General features: G+C 36.0%; 1 protein-coding gene across 1 annotated transcript in view; it reads left to right on the plus strand.

The window, feature by feature from the left end:
* FOXP2 (forkhead box P2) overlaps positions 1-19,600 on the plus strand; it is a 1,127,785-nt gene that overhangs the window by 459,651 nt on the left and 648,534 nt on the right. The window contains exon 11 of the mRNA XM_054692568.1: positions 5,895-6,088. The gene's annotated coding sequence lies outside the window, so the exon portion shown is untranslated. The remainder of the gene's footprint in view (positions 1-5,894; positions 6,089-19,600) is intronic.

A 19,600-nucleotide genomic window follows, 5' to 3' on the forward strand; every position in this document is an offset into this window, starting at 1 on the left:
TTACATAGAGAAAATGCAAGGTCCAGCTGATTTTACTGGTGAAGTCTAACAAAAGTTTAAGGAAAATATATTACCAATTCTAAATAAACACTTGTTGAAACTGAAAGTATTAGACACCTCCCAACATCCTCTATTCTAAATTTAAGAAAATACCTTATAAGAAGAATAAAATGATAGTCATTGTCTCTTATGGATATATGTTAAAAATATGAAGCAAATATTAGCAAATCAAATCTATAAATGTATATAATTGATAACATATTATTAACTACCAAGTTTGTCTAGCCCAGAAATTCATGACTATTTTAACATTGCAGAAGCAAATCAAATCTACTAATCCTACGTAATCCAGAAGATAAATCTAAAACTGCTTTGTTATTATTCTGACCTAAAATGGAATTATTTTTTATCATGTCCCTCAAATCTGTGTTGTTATGGATTTGTTGTTCTAGGAATGATAATATGATTTATAACTTGAAATTCAGTGATCACTAACTAGGTATATTACTGACATTTTATTTGATACTCCTTGGAAACCTAAAAAGTAGATGATATCATTTAATAGGAGATGAAAATTGGGTCTAGGATATTATTTAATTTACCCACCTTCCTAGGATGTGGGTAAGGAAATAGCAGAACAAGGAATTTTAATCCTTTACAGTGTGTGAATCCACGATCTTTCCACTATGTCTTTGTGAACTTGTTATAACTCCACAAATGCATATTTTGGCTATTTCTTTACATTTTTACCCACTGTTCCCTCTGTTTGGAAAGGGTTTTTCCTCTTCACTTGGTTGAATTTTATACAACCTTCAAAATTGATCATGTCTCTGGAGAAACAAGTGTTCTCAGTCACTACTGGTAGCTGTATAAACTGCACACTTGCTGGTTGACAACTTGAAAAATATGTATCAGATGCCTAAATTGCATTATTGTTCTACAAACAGACTCATAGTATGCATGGTGTGTAAAGAATGCACATAAAATGTTTTTGTGATATGATTATCTTAAAATGCTTTCTAGCAACATACATAGACGTAGAAGACAAAATAAAACAAAAATGCATAAATCACCACCAAGCTTTAAAATAGAAAGGAAAAGGACAATAAAAGAAAGGGAAATTCCTTAGTACCTAACCCGAAGCTGTAACTTTGAGTATATGCTGATACCATGACAGAGCACAGGGGTATCAGACATGACATAGCCCTGAAGCAAGGGGGAATGAGCTATTAACACTCACATGGGAATAGGAGAGTACCTTTAAATCAGCACAAGGAGAGTAATTGGGACTGAGTGTCCTGAAAACATCTCACAGTTTGAAGCCTCCTGCATTTAAAGGAGCTTGAAAACACAAAAATTATAATAAGGTATCTGACTAGATAGAAAGAACAGGAAAAAAAAATGGTATTCAAAACAGCTTCTAAGTTTGGAGATGATAGATGAATTAAACCAATTTACAATAAAAAACTCTCTACCAAGCTAAGGCTAGATAACAAATTTCTTAACCAGATAATGGGCATCTACCAAAAATTTAAAGCAAACGTAAGTTGCAGTGGACAATGTAGTGGGAAATATCTCTTGCAAACTTTGAGTTCATGATCAATAATCACAGAGGACAAATATTTGAGAAACAGTAACACTGTGAACAATGGGGCAATAAAACCCAAAATCTGAAAATACGCATGAAGAAACAAAATAGAACAATCAGCATGATATTTTAAAATAAATAAAATTATACCCAAAGAAGAACTCAAGAATATTATACTATAAAAAAGTAACAGTTAAACAAGGGAAGCCATTTATTTTTAAAAAATTAGAAGCAAATATCTTTTTTATATATTTTATATGAAATATTTTTTACTTTAACCAATAGACTTTTTCCTTGAAAAGCTGCATATTTACTCTATTTTCTCTTTATCCATTTATCTCTTTTTAAAACCAATTTCGGCTTTGCAAATTGGGAAATGAAGGGGAAATTATAGGATGGTGGAAGACATGGAAATAAAAAACAAACCTAGCTGCTGCAGTTTTAGCAACAAGAAATTTAAAACCAAGAGTGGATGATTTGTCCTGTGTCATACAATCTGTTGTAGAGAGCAAGTGGTAAGACAAAAAAATTAACTTAAAATAGATTAGACTTGGGCCTCCCCTGAATAGACATTTTGCAAAGAAGGCATACCAATGGCCAAAAGCACAGGGAAAGATGCCCTAGGTGACTAATCATCAGAACCAAAACCACAATAAGATATCAGTTCATACCTGTTAGAGTGGTTGTTATTTAAAAAACAAAAGAAAGAAATGAGTTTTGGTGAGACCATGGAACAACAACAACAACAAAAAAACAAAAAACCTTGTGTATCGTTGATGAGACTGTAAATAGGTGCAGCCTATGGAAAATAGTATCACTGTTTCTAAAATATTAAGAATAGAACTACCATATGATCTATTCTACTTTTGGGTGTATCTGAAGAAAACAAAAACAATGATTTGAAAAGATACCAGCCCCCATTTTCATTGTAGCATTCTTTATAATAGTCAAGATAAAGATACAACCTATGTGTCCATCAGTGGATGAATGGATAAAGAAAATGTGATACAGGGGCCTCACTGGTGGCGCAAGGGGTTAAGATTCAACCTATGAATCTATCCGCAGCCACTGACGCACAAGTTCGATCTCCTGCCAGGGAGCTACCCACATGGTGCACAGACCTATTCTGTCTCACCTGCTGCAACCCTCAGCAGTATATTTCAGTCAATCTGCCTGTTCTGTTCCCCACTCTGTCTCTGGTGAATCCTCTCAACTCCCACACCTCTGGCCTGTACCCCAGTTCTTGTATGCATAAATCAATAAATCTTAAAAAAACAAAATGTGATACATTATTTTGATGTAAAATAAAAAGACAAAAAGGCATCCTACTGTTTGTTAGGTTACAGCTAAAGTGATTTTGTTGATTTTTAACTTTAAGTGCTACTTATATTGCAATCAGTGTTAAGTTCCCTATCACTGCTCAGAATTTTTCTCAGTTCTATCACATTTATTCTTCAGGGTCTGTGGCAACACCTTTGTGGTATGTATAATGTTGTACCCAGAAAATATGAGATAGTAAAAATATCATCAATGTTAAGCCAATCCATTAAGGAACTCCTTAATCCTTACTTTGCTTTTTTTTCTTGACAGATGATGATAAGAAATGATATATTCAATGCCATATTCATAATGAAAGCCTACAGCTTGCAATCAGACACCAGAGAAAATCAGTTTATATATGAAGGCTTAGTGTCATTTCAGGGTCGTAAGTGATTATGAGGTGAAATGAAAGAGGCCAAAGCTATTTTCTAAGTTATGTCCAATTGCTTTTCTCTGTAAGATACAAGTGTCATTCTTTTCAAATATTTTGCACTTCATAACTTGCATGGAACACGTACAAGCATGTAAATCCAAACAGTGATGACTTGTTTTCATTTTGTCTAATAATTTATTGAGTTCTAAAATGGCTGTGATAGCTTTTATGAAAAATTATAAACACTTTCTTACACTATAGTTCCAAATATATTTAGGAATTTTGCTTTTATTAAGCCTGGTGTTTACAGACCATTAGAGAGAACTCTCAATTTCCAGCCTACGTAAGCCTGCATGAAAACAAATGGGAGAAGTAATGTGCTAATGAGAGGTATTACTGGTACTGAGCTCCTAGATAAAATATGATAGTTCACCTCTTAATCATGAGACAGCAGACTTGGGTCTTTTATTTATAGTCATGTGATCTTGGCCTGTTCACTATGATTTTTGAAGCCCAAGCTCTATAAATTGGGTGGACATAATGAAAATGGAAACTACTGTATAGCTAGTCTATAAGGATTACATAATATATGTGTAATATTAATCAAGTCTTTTGATATACAAAAGAAATTTTAAATTTTTATTCATTTTTTAAAAGATTTATTTGTTTATGCATATAAGAACTGGGGTACAGGCCAGAGGTGCGGGGGGTGAGAGGATTCACCAGAGACAGAGTGGGGAACAGAACAGGCAGATTGACTGAGGTACACTGCTGAGGGGAGCAGCAGGTGAGACAGGAGAGGTCTGCTGTGCCATGTGTATTGCTCCCTGGCTGGCAGGGGGATCAAACTCATGCTGCAGAAGCTGTGGATAGCTTCACAGTGCGGTGCTTAACTCCTGCCACCAAGGAGGCCCAGGAATTTTAAAATTTTATTATTTTTAAAAGATTTATTTATTTATACAAGCACTGGGTACAGTCAGAAGTGTGGGAGGGTGAGAGAATTCACCAGAGCCAGAGTGGAGAAGAGTACAGGCAGACTGAGGAAGTACACTGCTGAGGGGAGCAGCAGGTGACAGGAGAGGTCTGTGCGCCATGTGGGACCCTCGCCTGGCGGCCGGGGATGAAACTGGTGCTGCAGAGGTTGCGGGCAGCTTCGCCACCCAGCACTCAACCACTGTGCCACCGGGGAGGCCCTTAAAATTTTACTTGCCACATTGTTACCGTCATTATTAATATAATCATCCTATTCCCCAATATGACCTCTTCTAGTAACAGGTTTGTGGAATTTTCAGATACTTCCTCTTTGGCACTCTACAAAAATGTGTGCCCCTCTCTTGTCCACTTAACAGCTTCATGTGATCAGCTATTATTGTATGACAGCTGATAAAACTGTACCTCATGACTTAAATAATTGCCACAGGAGGAATTTGCCAATGTCTCCTGGGTTGCTGTTCAGCTTCTGCCAGATACCATTGGCATTTATTTTGCCAGGTTTTCTTCCAAGTGTCCATTCATGGTTCGATTGTCACTTAAACTGCTCTTGGAAAATCCTGCTTCTCTTGGCTTTTTTTTTCCCGTGAACTAACATTTAATTATTTATTTTTAATTATTATTTTTTAATTTTATATATTTTTTACTTCCTTCCACCTCCCAGGTAAACTCTTCGGATACCACTGTACCAGGCCCATGTTAAAAGCTCGATCAAAGAGATGAACATATTTTATTATTTACCCTGGTCTTTATTTTTTATGTAATATTTGGAATTCTGTTTTTAAGATGATACACAAAGAGCAAGAATACAAAAAAAAAAAAAAATTTCCAAGACAGTGTCAATAAAACCAGACCAAAATGTTAAAACTGTCAGAAAAAAAAAACTTTAACTAAACTGTGATTACAGTGAACCTACCTGGATAATGCAGGATAATCTCACCATTTTAAAATACTTATTTACGAAATCCTTAATGAACAAAATCTTTATGCCAAAAAAGGTAACATCTTCACAGGTTCCAGGGTTTAGGATGGAATCTCTTGAGGGCAGAGGAGGGAGATGTTTCTCTGTTTAATATACCTAGATTCCAAACTTCCAAGTAAATTATCATTAACTGTATTATGATTTCCTATCTCGCTTCTTGTCATGCCTCCCCAACCCTTCCTTTTCTTTTTTTGCTATCCCTCCCTCCCTCTCTTTGCCTGAGTACCTCTAAAATATCTCTTGTTCTTCCTCTCCTCTCTCTTCCTCTGCCATTAGGAATCTGGTTATGTTTTTTCTATTTGTAAATTCCCCCACCTCCTCCTTCATTTGTTATTATGTATAAGATGAATTCTTCTAAAACTCTGATCAACTGTTCTCTCTCTTGCTTGCTTAAAACTGAAATTGATTGACTTCACATTTCCCTCAAGATGAAGTCCCTTAGTAAAGCGCTCTTATACCTGCATCTTCCCAACACACTAGTTTCCTTTAGATACCTTAACCCCTTCTGTTCATGTTTAATGTTCCAACTTTACCCATTTAATAGTGGATTTTCCAAATAAACCATGTGTTAAATACTTTTTTGAAAGTTATAACGATTATTTATCATTTTTCTGCATTATAATTTTCTTTTTTGTTTTTAGCCTCAGGTACTTCTGGAAATTGTGTGACACTCCCCATGGAATCAGAAATTCATCCCAGCAGCATCAAATGGGAGAATATAAGCCCTTTAGATGATACATAGTGTCATCCCAATGTTTAAAGCAAGTAAAATATGGATTGAATGAACACCAAGAACATCAGTGAGTGGGGATCAAGTTCAAGACATTCAGCATAGGTAAGCAGAGAATGTGTTGTCAAGTAGAAGGAAAAGTCTTCTTTTGATGGATAGGGTTCATATGCATAAGCATCACAGCCACTTAAAAGCAAACAAAATGGAAAAGAACTGCTACACCCTCTACATGTTCCTTCATATGGTTTCTTTCTTCCTGATGCATGTCAGTCTCAGGTATACAATTAAAAAATAAAAGCACTTGACTCACTCCCACCTTACCCTTTCTCCCCATCTCATTCTAGCCCACTTTGTGGGATTATTTTTTTCTGCTACTCAGATGAAATTAAGAGGAAATCCTATGACTTTTTGGTAACTCATAAGTAATAAAAAACTCTCTGATCTGTTCTACTCACAAAAGAAAGTCTCATTTTGACAATTAAAATGTCCCATCCATGTAAGATCAAACTTCATCTAAAGTTAGAACTTCTCATCAGCCCTAGTTGGCCTGCTTTAGGTTGTTACCGTCTCTATTTCCTCCATTTCTAAATCCTACTTAGGTGGTCTAACTTTAGAATGTGGAATAGTTGGCAAATGTTGTCTTGGGGCTTTAGCCAAAACAGTCAGAAATAGTTCCATTTTAACATCCGGTTGCATATCCTTGGTAGCACAACTAAAACACACAATTTTCATATAACTTTCAACTCCATATATTGCAATTGAGATGGAGAATTTGAGGGCAGGCACTAGAATAACAAAGTAGGCACGTTTATGCTCTTTACAGGAAATACCTAACCATACACATCACAATCAGCAGCAGTGTTTTCTAAACATTTTCACTAGCTTACCCTGAGTCACTGAGAAAGAAGACAGACCTCTATAGGGTATGAGGTCTGAGTCCAAAGAGGCATTTTTATTTATGATATATCTTCACAGCCTTGTGTTTTACTAGTTAAAGCACCCAAATTTTGATACTATACCATAGTGCCTCTGTTTATTTTAATATAAAAATGAACAGGTTTTTTTTTTAATAACATTTTTCTTAAAGTTGTTTCTCCAGGGATATGTTCCACCTCTAATTCCAGTTAACTCTTGCAAAATATTTTATAGTTTGATAATCTTGAGCCTATAAAAATAACTGCAACCATATATAGTTCTTAAGGATGCTTTTGAACTTAATTTAGCTCATGTTCCCCTTATTAATATTAGTGTTAATATTAGTATTAATGACCATTCAAGTTGTCATTAGCAGAGAACTTTAAATTCCTACAAAAGGGAGTAAACATTTTCAGAAAACTTATTAACCAAATACCTAACAAGAACCTTTTATAAACATTGTTTTCCTTTACTGCTTCTCTTAACATAACCCCTTCTAGTCTGTGATTAGTCCGCAGTGTCAGGAAGCACTCAGCTTAAAATAGAAATCAGAAAAAATATTTCAAAAGGGAATGTAACTTTAGAAATACAACTTTTTTACCAAGCAAAATAAAATTGGCCCTGCAAGTGAAAAAGCTGAAAGTAGTATTGAGTTGAGAGTACAATTACAAATTCATTTCATGCCATTTATACATTCATTTTGTCCTACGTACCTATTGTGGATTCATTTACCCATCAGTTTATCTATAGTTTTCCTACCTAAATCTCCAACTATAATGGAAATTTTGGATTCCTTGTACAATTCTGTAAGCTCAAAGTTGATACTCTGGTGAGACAGATACTCAAAGTTAAGTGGACACTATTCAACTCTATTTCAGTTCAATAAGCTAACTCCTATCATTCCCAGATAAACATCTTTGAGGAGTTATTGGTGAAGTTAATATCACACTGGGAAGCGAATGGCTATATGACCTATCTGAAAAAGTACTCAAACTCAGAACAAGAGAATTAAGCTAGGTAACTGTTTCTATGTTTAAAAAACAAAGAGCTTCAAAATCCATATTAGTCCTGGAATTGAGAATATTAGTACTTTACCACAATGAAAAGTGAGCTCACAATCCAGAACAGTGGTTTCAAATTGTAAATCCCAGGACTTTCAGTATCAGAGTCACAAGTAGTAGTAATGGCTTCCCTGTTTGTTAAAAATGCAGGTTCCTGGACCTTACACTAGTCCCGCTGAATTAAAAATTGAGAGTTGATAAAGGTCTTCAAGAGATTGTTGTTGATATTGAAGCTTGAGGACCGTTGAATTTGGATCTAGTAGATCAGTAATAAAAGAAGGGGGAAATTATGAGTCAAAGAGTAAATTTAGCTATTAACAGTGAAAAAGATGAATAGGTTCAGGTAAATCAGGTTATCCCTGATTTACAATTCTAAATGAAATCCAGAAAGCCCTGAAAACCAAAATATTATTATTTTAGTAATTTATTTCAAGAAAATTCCCAACCTTATGTAGACATATTTGTTGGCAAAAGTGACCAATATTTATGTGTGATCATGCATAGCTTTTATTTATCAAACTTTATGTGCATATTTGTGTTTTCACTGTTAATAACTGTGGAATTCTTTAAATGAGGTTAATATATAAGCTAGAAACACCAAATTCTGATTTCAGAAACACATTTGATGCAAAGGATTTAAGATAAGGGGATCGGGTACCTGCAGTTATATAAAGACTTTTCAGTTGCAAGAAAATAATGTACCTAAACAAGTCTGAATCTATAGCAACTATGAGGGGTGGGAAGGGAATATTTGAGGAAGGTAAAGGGGAAAGGGAGAAGATTTCTGAAGAGTCTTTGGACTGCATTCCAGTTCTGACACCTGTGAAAGGAGAGCAGAAAAGAAGGTAGTTGGATAAAGGTGAGCTCCAGACTGCAGAGTATCTCTGAGAAGTCTCAGCCAAGCCAACATGGAACACAGTCCTTCATTGGGCAGAAATGACCTGGCTTTGATGCCACTGGCATATTTAATCATTCGTTGGGAGTAGCAAGGGTCTATCGTCTCAACATGAATATCTTGGCAGATCTGAAGGTGCAGCAATTAGTCTTATAGCAGGTTTTCTGAAAGAAAATCAGAATGGTATACTGCCATGACCCCGCAGTCCCTGGAACAGCCCACTTTGGACTGGAGTAATGCAAGGAAGTAGACTTCCTTGTTCTTTAAGTTTATTTTTTATTGGTTCTCTTTGTTGAAGTATCCCAAATGTATTCAAGTCAAATGCAATTCATATTTCTAATTGTCTTTATACATTGCTGTCAAGTCATATGTCTTCATTTGGGATTAGGAAAATAATGATTGCTACAGGCAAAAAAGGAAAAAAAAAACTTTTAACCTATCATAATCATTCATCCTTAAGAAAACAAGCTATTAGAGGACTTACTGGGCTCTAGATTCTGTGGAGAAACCTTAAAATATTTGGCTATTTGCTCTAATTTCCTTTCTATGCAATCTATTGTTGTTGGTGAAAGGCTGTAAGACTGAAAAGTGTTGGTTGACAAGAACCAAAGCCAAATGATTCCAACAGTCCTTTGCCCTGCAGAGATGTCATGGTATCTGAATCTCTGAGAGTCTCCTGAGGGTGGCTTGAGCCTGAAAGGACCTATGTGGGTATTAAACAAACAAAGATAGATCTTAGAAATTTGTTACCAACCCTACCAATTTGGACACTACGCATATTCTCAGAACCTCTTTTAGTTTTTTATTTTATAGTCACATAATGGAGTGTTTCAGATAAGTCTTATGAGGTACTGAAAATTGCTGTTGCTTGATAAAAATAGAAGGGAAAATTGGGACTCTGTGCTAACCTTAGTTACTAAGAAAAAGAAAATCTGATACTTTTTTTAAAAGTCCTTTTAAAAAATAAACATTTATGGGACAAATCTTTTTCTTTGTAAACTGTCATGTTAATGGTGTATAGTTGCAAACATTTGTTTGCTTTTTCAGAATAGTGGTCCCTTTGAAAATCAAATATTAAAAAATCACTTAAGAAACTTACATATTTGTGTTTGTTCTGGATTTCATGGGGCCTCAATGGATTTAAGGTATAAGAAAATATGGGGGAAAATGTTCACTAGTCGGTGCCCTTGCCTCAGTGTTCAATTCTAGTTGTTCTCAGAGATTTTAGCATCATGCTCATTACTTATTTATATCTTCCCTCTTTTTTTCCACTTTGCAGATAATTGCTACTTAATTGATACTGCTTCTATGCAAACCTAGTCACAAGACACACTGCTAAATAGAGGAATCATTAATCTGTGTGTGTTGTAGATTTCCTTAAAAGGGTGGCTGGAATAAGCAGTCATTAGCAGTTTATTTGCAACAGTGCACTTATGAAAAGCTCTGTGGAGAACACATCAACAGTCAGTATGTAACTGAGCAATTAACACAGGACTCCTGTACTTTGGGGTGTTAGCATGGGAGTAAACAGAAGCAGATGTGAAGTGTTTGTGCTGTTAGCATGCACAGTCTGTTCTGACATATGCAAATACCACTCATGCTTACAAAACCTGCAACCCCTATTGTACTGTGACCTTACTCATGAAGCCCTATGACAGAAGTGCTTCATTTGCACTGGGTGCTATTAATTATTAATAGGTCAATACCAACTTTTCTTGTTATTAGAGCTTTGCAGAAAGCCAGGTGAGAAAGCATCACAAGTTGATAATGCTATTTCCTGGATTTCTTGACTACATCTCTCTTGCCAGAAGACGCCCTAAAAATCGAGAAAAATTAGGGCAAGAGACAGCAGAAAGGGTCTCAACAGACTGACAGATGGGATCACCTGTACAATCTAGACATGAGTTTAAATAGTTTTCTCCATGAGACCAAGGTAAACCCTGTGATGATCCTGTGGTCTCTAAATGAAAACAGAAGACCTTGTCTTCTGAGGGATTTATACACAAGAACTGAATTTACCAAGAACTGAATTTTCCTTCTTTGACAGGGAGCTGGGAAATTGTTGCTCACCGGAACAATTAAAATTGGAAGCAAATGGTATGACATGTCCTTGTATCTGAAAGGACATGTCATAGCCTTGCTTTTCACATTAGCTGCTTGTAAAGAAAGCAACTTTTGGTGTAAAATGTAATTCCTTCCATCTCACTGTCAGTAAATGCTGAGACTTCTCATCATTAAAGAAATATTATTCAAGTATTTCTAAAGTCAATTATACATCTCAGAGGTGGTTGCACTTTATTAAAAGGAAACTGCAACAAAGATGATTCTAAATTCTTTTTACTCTAAAAATCGGCAACCTACTTGTAGGTAGTTTGACAACAGACAAGGGTTGATATTAACAAGTAAGGAATTTTTAAAATTCTCTATTGGTATAATACAATATACTTGTAGGAGATGAGAGGAAACATGCTCTCAATTCTTTGTTTTATAAAGAATGTTTTTTATGATCAAGCATTGCTGGTTATGTGCATAAATTCCAGACTTTAGTTTTCCTGTGACTGAGCTAGAAGTAGCTTAAGTGCATCCCATTGGAATGAATTAATTTGAACTATAGATACAGATATCCTAACATTGACTCTAATCTTATACCCCAATCCTGGTTTTCCATCATCTCTTTGTATAAACATCTTATATAGAACCTGACTGAAGCTATTAAGGTAAGGGGCTGAAACAACATATCTTAGAGTTATTGAATTGAAATCCTATCTCCTGAGTAAAAACTTAATCAACTAAATGAAATATGAGGCAGATTCCTTACTCTTCAACTTCATTTTATAATGCAATTCTCGAATTTGAGAGGGGAAATAGCAACTACTAAATCTTAGCACAGAGTATAAATCTTCATTTGCTCATAACTTTAACAATATCACCTCCATCTTTATTTGAGTACAGCCTATGTTTTTCTAGGTTTTTAAACTGTTGTCCAAATTAAAGTAGATTTTTTTCATATTTAAACATTCTGAGTACAATGTTTAATAAAGTTAATTTAAATATATTTCATTTATTAAAACAGCATTTAAAATTTAGGATATAATCTATCAAGAAGAAATATTTCCTATGAAAAGTGTAAGAGGAGAATTAGAAAGGGAAGTAGGGAAACTAGAGAGTGAAAAGGGATTCATGTGCAATATAATTTCGCTTTGAATGCCTTGCTTTTTAGACTAACTTATGTCACAGAAGGACTTTTGAAAGAAAATGTTTATGATCTAAGTACAATGTGAGCCATGGTGAGGTGGGTTTTATCTAAACATTCAGAATTCACTTAGCTCCTGGGTTGTGGAGAAATGTGTGGGGAGGAAATTGGTGAGAGGAAATCCCCATAGGTCTTTCATGTTTCTGAGTGTCTAGGGGAGCACAGCCCTTGTTCCAGACTATCTTTTGAAGGATGTTTGCATAGGAAATAGCCTTGAAATATAGATATGGTATCTCCTTCCAAAAGAAGAGGGTAGTTAGCTTACTGTCCAGTATAATAAAGATAATGTTTTCCTTTGGGGGCAATCAAGTATACTTACTACCCATTATAAACATTTTGGGTTCCCACATTCAGAGTGCAGCCTTTCTTCTGGACCTCAACTCACTCCTTGGTAATGGCCGTCTAGCCATCTTAGGTTCATCCACTGAAAACTTGGGCTTAGAGACTCCCTACAATATGTGCTGACTGTTTTCTCTTCTATGAATAATGAGGTATTTCAACTCTCATGTCTACTGCAAACTGTGGTTACCTTGTTAGCTCCCAAGTAGAGTAAAACCTCAGACCCTTCACAATCTTTGACAGTTAAGTGATGAATATAGGATGCTGACAAAGACATGCTTTCTGGAAAAGAAAAAAAGTAGAACCTCAGAGAAATTAGCAATTTTTGAGGAAAGGCAAAGGGAATAAGTTGAAAAATGTGATCAAATTGCATGGCCAACCTGCAATAAATGGTCCTCTGTTTTATTACCAATTAATGAGGAAACTGTAAGTTGTTTATAGTCTTAGAAACAGCAACAGGTTCACAGATGCATGAATAATGCCCTGACTGATGTTAACTCATCTTCTGTTGTAGAGGGGAAGAGTTCCTTGACTAAATGGCAGTCAGTTTAATGTTTGCCCCATTGTAAAAAGTAACTAAGGTTATGAGTCTTCCTGACCAGACAGAAGTTTTCAACACATCTCAGATAATAACTAAAGAATGTACACTTGGATGAAACAAGGAAAATTTATCAATAGTATGAGCAGAACCAAGGTAAATTTTAGAATGTTGGTTGGTTTACTTGAGAGGTGAGAGTGAGACATTTGTTCTTTTCTAAGAATGGCAGTCGTTGGGCTGCCTCATGGTTCAGGCCCTCATGCATTCTATATAACTAACTTCAATCCATTCAGAGATAACAGGAAAATCTCACAAAGGCTTTATTTATTTATTTATTTATTCAGTGGATCATGATGTTTCAAGGGATGTTAGCTCTTTAAGGAAGATTTCTCTAAGAGAGATGTGAACTCCCTTGAGAAACCACAAATGAAGCATTAACTAGACTTTGGACTGTTACGGCCCTTATTGGATTAAAAATGCCAGTGGAGTTCACTCACTGGAGGATAAGAAACTAACCTAGTCCTGACATCATGGAGAACTCCTCTAGCCTTTATGTTGAACTGAGTATGGACCTAATATTCTATTTTGACAAATGAGTAGCAAATGATGCAGATGAAGGTAGATTCCTTAAAAAAAAAAAAAAGCAAATGACCACTGTGTAAGTCAAACCCAAGTCAGTCAAAGTGTTCAAACCTAAACCCAAGAGCCAGTCTCAAAGCCATATCTCTGTGCTGAATAAAAGAGCCCTCAAAATTGAAATATTTATGATGAAGACCTGCAACCTAATATAGCTCTTACCTGGATCAATAACTGGCATTTTGTTTGGTTGAGCCATTAACAGCTACCATTTTTCTGGAAACCTAAAATGTGCCTTACTTAACAGCATACATCTGTTCTTACCCTCCAGACCTCCTGTTCCCTCTTTCCTTCTTCTAACCTTACTTTAACTGCTTCAAAAAGAAAGATAGGGCCTCCCTGGTGGCACAAGGGTTTAGATGCAACCTATGAAGCTATCAGCAGCCACTGCAGCACGAGTTCAATCCCCGGCCAGGGAGCAACCCACATGGCGCAGAAGACCTCTCCTGACTCACCCACTGCTCCCCTCAGCAGTGTATTTCCGTCAATCTGCCTGTTCTGTTCCCCTCCCTGTCTCTGGTGAACCATTTTACCCCCCACCCCATGCCTCTGGCCTGTACCCCAGTTCTTGTATGCATAAATAAATCAATCTTTTTTTTTAATTTTATTTTTATATTCCCCATACAATTGCAACCCCCTTATTTTGACCCCAATCCCTCCTTTCTCTGCCCCCCCCCCATAGTGTATCTCTGGTTCATAGTTGTTTGTTGATTTTGATTTTTTCTTTCTTATTGTTATTCTTTCTCCTGGTCCTTATTTAGGTTTTCTAGATTCCTGCTATGAGTGAGACCATCTGGTATTTTTCTTTTTCTTTTTGGTTTATTTTGCTGAGCATGATCCCTTCCAGCTCCATCCATGTTGCTGCAAATTGCATGAGTTTACCTTTTTTGATTGTTGAGTAATATTCCATGGTGTATATGTACCACATCTTCTTGATCCAGTCATCTATTTTTGGGCATTTGGGTTGTTTCCAAAGCTTAGCTATTGTAAACAGTGCTGCTATAAACATAGGGGTGCAGGTGCTCTTTGGAATTGATGTTTCTGTGTCCTTTGGGTAAATACCTAGGAGTGGAATTGCTGGATCATATGGAAGCTCTATAGCAGATTGAGGAACCTCCACACAGCTCTCCATAGTGGTTGGACCAGTTTACACTCCCAGCAGCAGTGCAGGAGAGTTCCTTTTTCTCCACATCCTCGCCAACATTTGTTGTTGCTAGTTTTTTTAATATGTGCCATTCTCACTGGTGTGAGATGGTATCTCATGGTAGTTTTGATTTGCATTTCTCTGATTGCAAGTGATGTTGAACGTTTTTTCATATTCCTGTTTGCCATTTGTATTTCCTCTTCAGAGAAGTTTCTTTTTAGCTCTTCTGCCCATTTTTTTTTTAAGATTTATTTATTTATAGAAGCACTGGGTACAGTCAGAAGCACGGGAGGGTGAGAGAATTCACCAGAGCCAGAGCGGGGAGCAGAGCAGGCAGAAGGACTGACGTACACTGCTGAGGGGAGCAGCGGGCGGCAGGAGAGGTCTGACCGCCATGCGGGACCCTCCTCCAGTGGCCGAGGAGCAGCCGGGAATTGAACCGGCGCTGCAGAAGCCATGGGCAGCTTCGCAACCCAGCGCTCAACTGCTGCACCACCGGGGAGGTCCTCTTCTGCCCATTTTTTGACTGGCTTATTTTCTTTGTTTTTGTTGAGTCTCATCAGCTCTTTGTAGATTTTTGTGATTAGTCCTTTATCATTAGTGTTGTGTGCAAAAATGTTCTCCCACTCAGTGGGATTTCTCTTGTTTTTGTTATTGTCTCTTTTGCTGTGCAGAAGCTCTTTAATTTGATGTAGTCCCAGCTGTTTATCTTTGCCTTCACTATCACTTCTTTGGGTGGTGTAATAAATAAATCTTTAAAAAAAAAAAAAGGAAAGATATTTAGGGGTAAAAGCTAAAATCCCCTTGTACCCAAAGGGAGCAGAAGTCCTTACATAGCCATCTTAAGAATCTGGGGAACTTTGGAGAAGGTAAATGAGTTTTATTTTTATAGTTTTGTTGCATACAGACAGGAAGTTGCTATCCTATACAGTCCTATGGGATGATCAAAACACCCAAAATCAACTGATGGGGTGTGGACAAGACTTGCAGTGGGAAAAGAAAGTTAAAGTGATCTTGTAGGTGAAATCATGTGATTAAATTCAATGTACTTGTGTGACTTTATTTGCTGAATATAATTGAGATTAATGTTTCACATGCTTGTATTGTGAATATTCATCAAGCTCAGGGAGATTACTCAGATCAGGAAGAGCTTCATCTGGAGAAGTGCTATTAGGGTTCATATAATACTTCCCAACACCCTCCACCATCTGTGCAACCTGAAGAAAAGCTGCTGTGTGAATGTGACCCTCAGTTCACAGAGTTTTTCCTAAATGTCCAGGCCTAATTGATGGTCTAGTTTAGCAAAAACCCTTTCATGTCCACTGAGTGGCTATGTTCTCTTTAACCTCTGTAACAACTGTGTGGAACCAAGAATGACTATGGTTGCTTGTCTTACTAGCTAAGTTCAAGAGTGTTCTCATAACAAGCCATTACTATCCTTAATGAAACTTGTTAGAGTTTTGTTGATTGGTTATTGCCAATGGTCTAGATCTTTGGTCTTCCATTTAGTAATTTATAATCTGACAGAATGTAGGCCTCTTCATGGCCTATTGGCTACGTTTGACCTTTGATTCTCTTTCAGGATTATCAGTGATACCTTAAGCCATTGACTTTTTTCAGATTACTGTATTGCTGTTCCAGTCCAATTAGCTAGACTTAATAATTAATAAGTGTATCTTTGAACTTTCATGTTCTTTTGTAGTTTGACAGTCATATGTCTCTTGTCATGACAATCAGGAAACAGGAGTTGATAGTCAAGGATTTTAATGATCTCTGTTCCTTACCATTCACAATCATCTGAATGGCGTTGTTGAATATCAGAACAGTCTCATGAAACACTGACTTCAAAACTTTCTGACTTTAATTTATCTCATCCTAGTTCAAATAATAAAAAAGTTTGGTCACTGTTTATGGCTTTCTATAGAAATGGCTCATTACCCCTTGGCTACTTCCTGGAAACTGACAAAAGTGTGAGGGGTAATATAGACCTATTTTGAAAGTTTAAGATTCTGAACTATTCCTGAACATGATAAATTTTTTTGTCCTGAAATGTAACCCAGGATGGCCTGCTTCATATACCCTCCTGGTGGCAACCCAGCCAAAAAGGGGCTTAATGAATTCTGCTGTAATGTTCTCATCTTATTGGATTGATATGATTCTAGGACATAAGATAATAACTTTTGGTTGAGTGAACTATTTAGAGAGCCCTTTATAATATGTTAGAAAGGGAAATGCAATAATGGGTTTCTGTAAGTTTTATAAAAATGTCCAATTTCCTCTTTCACCTTTTTTTTTTAATTGAGGCAATATTGGTTTACCACTTTATTTGTTTTAGGACTACAGGTGCACACTTCTTCAAATGTATGTTAACATACCATGCTCACCGTCAAAGTACCTGCAACCCTCTAGTGCAGTCATTTTAACCCCTTCATCTTTCACCTCTGATAACCTCAGTTCTACAATGAAATTCTAAGAGTTTGTTTGGTTTGGTTTTCTTGGTTCCTTTGCTTTGTTTCTTCATATTCCATGGGAATGAAATAACCCCATGTTTGTCTGGCTCATTCCACTTAGCATAATAACTTTCACCTTCAGTTCCATCCATGTTGTCACAAATGGCAAGAGCACATCATTTTTTATAACTGAGCAGTGTTCCATTGTGTTGACCCACCACATCTTTTTTATACAATCATCCATTGTTGAGCACTTAAATTGTTTCTATATCTTATCGTAAGTTGTGCTACAATGAACTAATTGTCAAATAAATGTTTTTGTATTATTTGGGTATATACCTAAGAGTTGAATTGCTGGATCAAATCATAGATTGAGTTTTAACATACCTGTTTACATTCTCACCAAAAATGTATGGGGTTTTCTTTTCTCCACACACTCTCCAACACTTGTTTCTGTTCTTTTTTACATAGGCCATTATTACAGGTGGGGGATAATATCTCATTGTAGTTTCTATTTGCATTTCCATAATAATAAATGAGCATTTATTCATGTGCCTATTATTCATTTATGTATTCTTTGGCGAAGTGTCTATTCAGCCCTTATGAATTTTGTTATGTTTTACCTGACCTTTTGTATTAAAGGGGGGTAATTGGGATAAAGGTAAAGATATAGCTCTAGCTCTCTACAGATTTTTTGGTGGTGAAGAAAATACTTTCATGTTCTCTGAGGAAGGAACATGTTTCCATCTAGGGTAAAGATCAAGCTTTCACAATCTTGGTATATACTGTCTCTCTCCAGAGCAAAAGGCAAGCATACTTTTAATGGCCATAAAAGATAATGTCTCCCTCCAAGGCAAAGTACAGATACCATTTTATTCATTTTAAAAGGTCCAAATTTAATAATCTCAGGGTTTCTTTTCTCTAGTGCAACTCTCTTCATGTGTGTATATCATCTACCTCTCTTTGTGTCCACCCAGTAGACTTGGACTGAAAGTATACTTTAGGATATAATCACACAGTGTGAAGACATATATATTTCTGACGGGAGGGTCCGAAAGATGTATGAGTCGAGGACTACTAAAATATATTGTGCTTCATTTAAACAAAGCAAGCTAGAGATGTTGATATGAATTGTTAAAAAAAAAAAAAAACACCAGGTATTTTATTTGATAGAGAGCTATGCCCAGCATAGTTAAGCAGGCAATAAGTAGTAAGAGTGAGGAAAATAGCTAGGCAAAAACTAGATTTATAAAGAAATTGAAAGGATTATCAGAAGACTTTGTTGAAGGAATAAGATTATCATATACTTATTTTAGATTTAAAATTATGGAAGCATATACAGATTAGATTAGAATCACAGAAAGTATTTAGGATGTGCCTATAATAGTGTAGGCAAGAAATGGCTGACTTTGTAGTTGAACCTAACAGTGGTAATAGCAATGATAGAATTACTTTGAGAGACATAGTAACAAAAATAACCAGAAATTGATGAATCATTGGATGAAAGGAAATTGTGAAAAAGAGGAAGATGTTAAAAAATAAGGCCTAAGTTAATTGTGATATGTAACTGAAAGATGGAATCTGTGAGGATGAATTGGTGAGCATTGGTTTATCAGGGAATAAAGACCTTCTTTCAGAACATATTGAAAAATACGTACCTTCAGAACATATTGTTCTATGGTATTAAAGCTGAAGAGTGAGTGTTGGGCTGGAGGTGTATATTTTGGAGCTGCTGTGGAAAGAAATCTTTCATTAATTGAGGTAACTTTGGTTTATAAACTGTATATAGATTTAGAAGAGTAAGTTAATACCTCTTTAGATGTATTTCTCCATACCACACCTATCACCAAAGCACCCATAATTCTTTACCACTGACCACTGGATCCCCTCCCCACATTGTCCTCCATCCACAAAGAAAATATTTTAAATTACAGTAAAAAATAAGGTTCCACAGAGAGCACATATGAAATATGGTAAAAATGCCAATAATGGAAATAAATAAAACAACATTTTTATAGTCAACAAAAGAAGTATAGACAATGAAAACTAGGAAATAAAATCTAGAAAATGACTCAGAATGAATGTATTTTATTCTGAAGAAGAGGAAAGATAGTCCTTGGAGAAATACAACCCCCTTATTGGCATGCATTACTTTATTCCATTGAATCATTGTTTCCATGAGCATTTTGAAAAGTTCAGTGAAACCACAAAGAGATTTACAGTGAAATGCCAGTGGGGGAGTATCATTATATTGTTTTAATTTTTAAAATACAGCACATTTATTTTTTAATGAAAGTACTACAAACAAAACTTTATGTAATTTTTTGGCTGGAAGGAAATGAATGTTAAGAATACAGTGATTCTCAAGATAAATGACTGCAAAATG

The sequence above is a fragment of the Talpa occidentalis genome, unplaced genomic scaffold (genome assembly GCF_014898055.3).
Source record: "Talpa occidentalis isolate TD23 unplaced genomic scaffold, MPIMG_talOcc4v2.1, whole genome shotgun sequence".
Classification (NCBI taxonomy): Eukaryota; Metazoa; Chordata; class Mammalia; order Eulipotyphla; family Talpidae; genus Talpa; species Talpa occidentalis.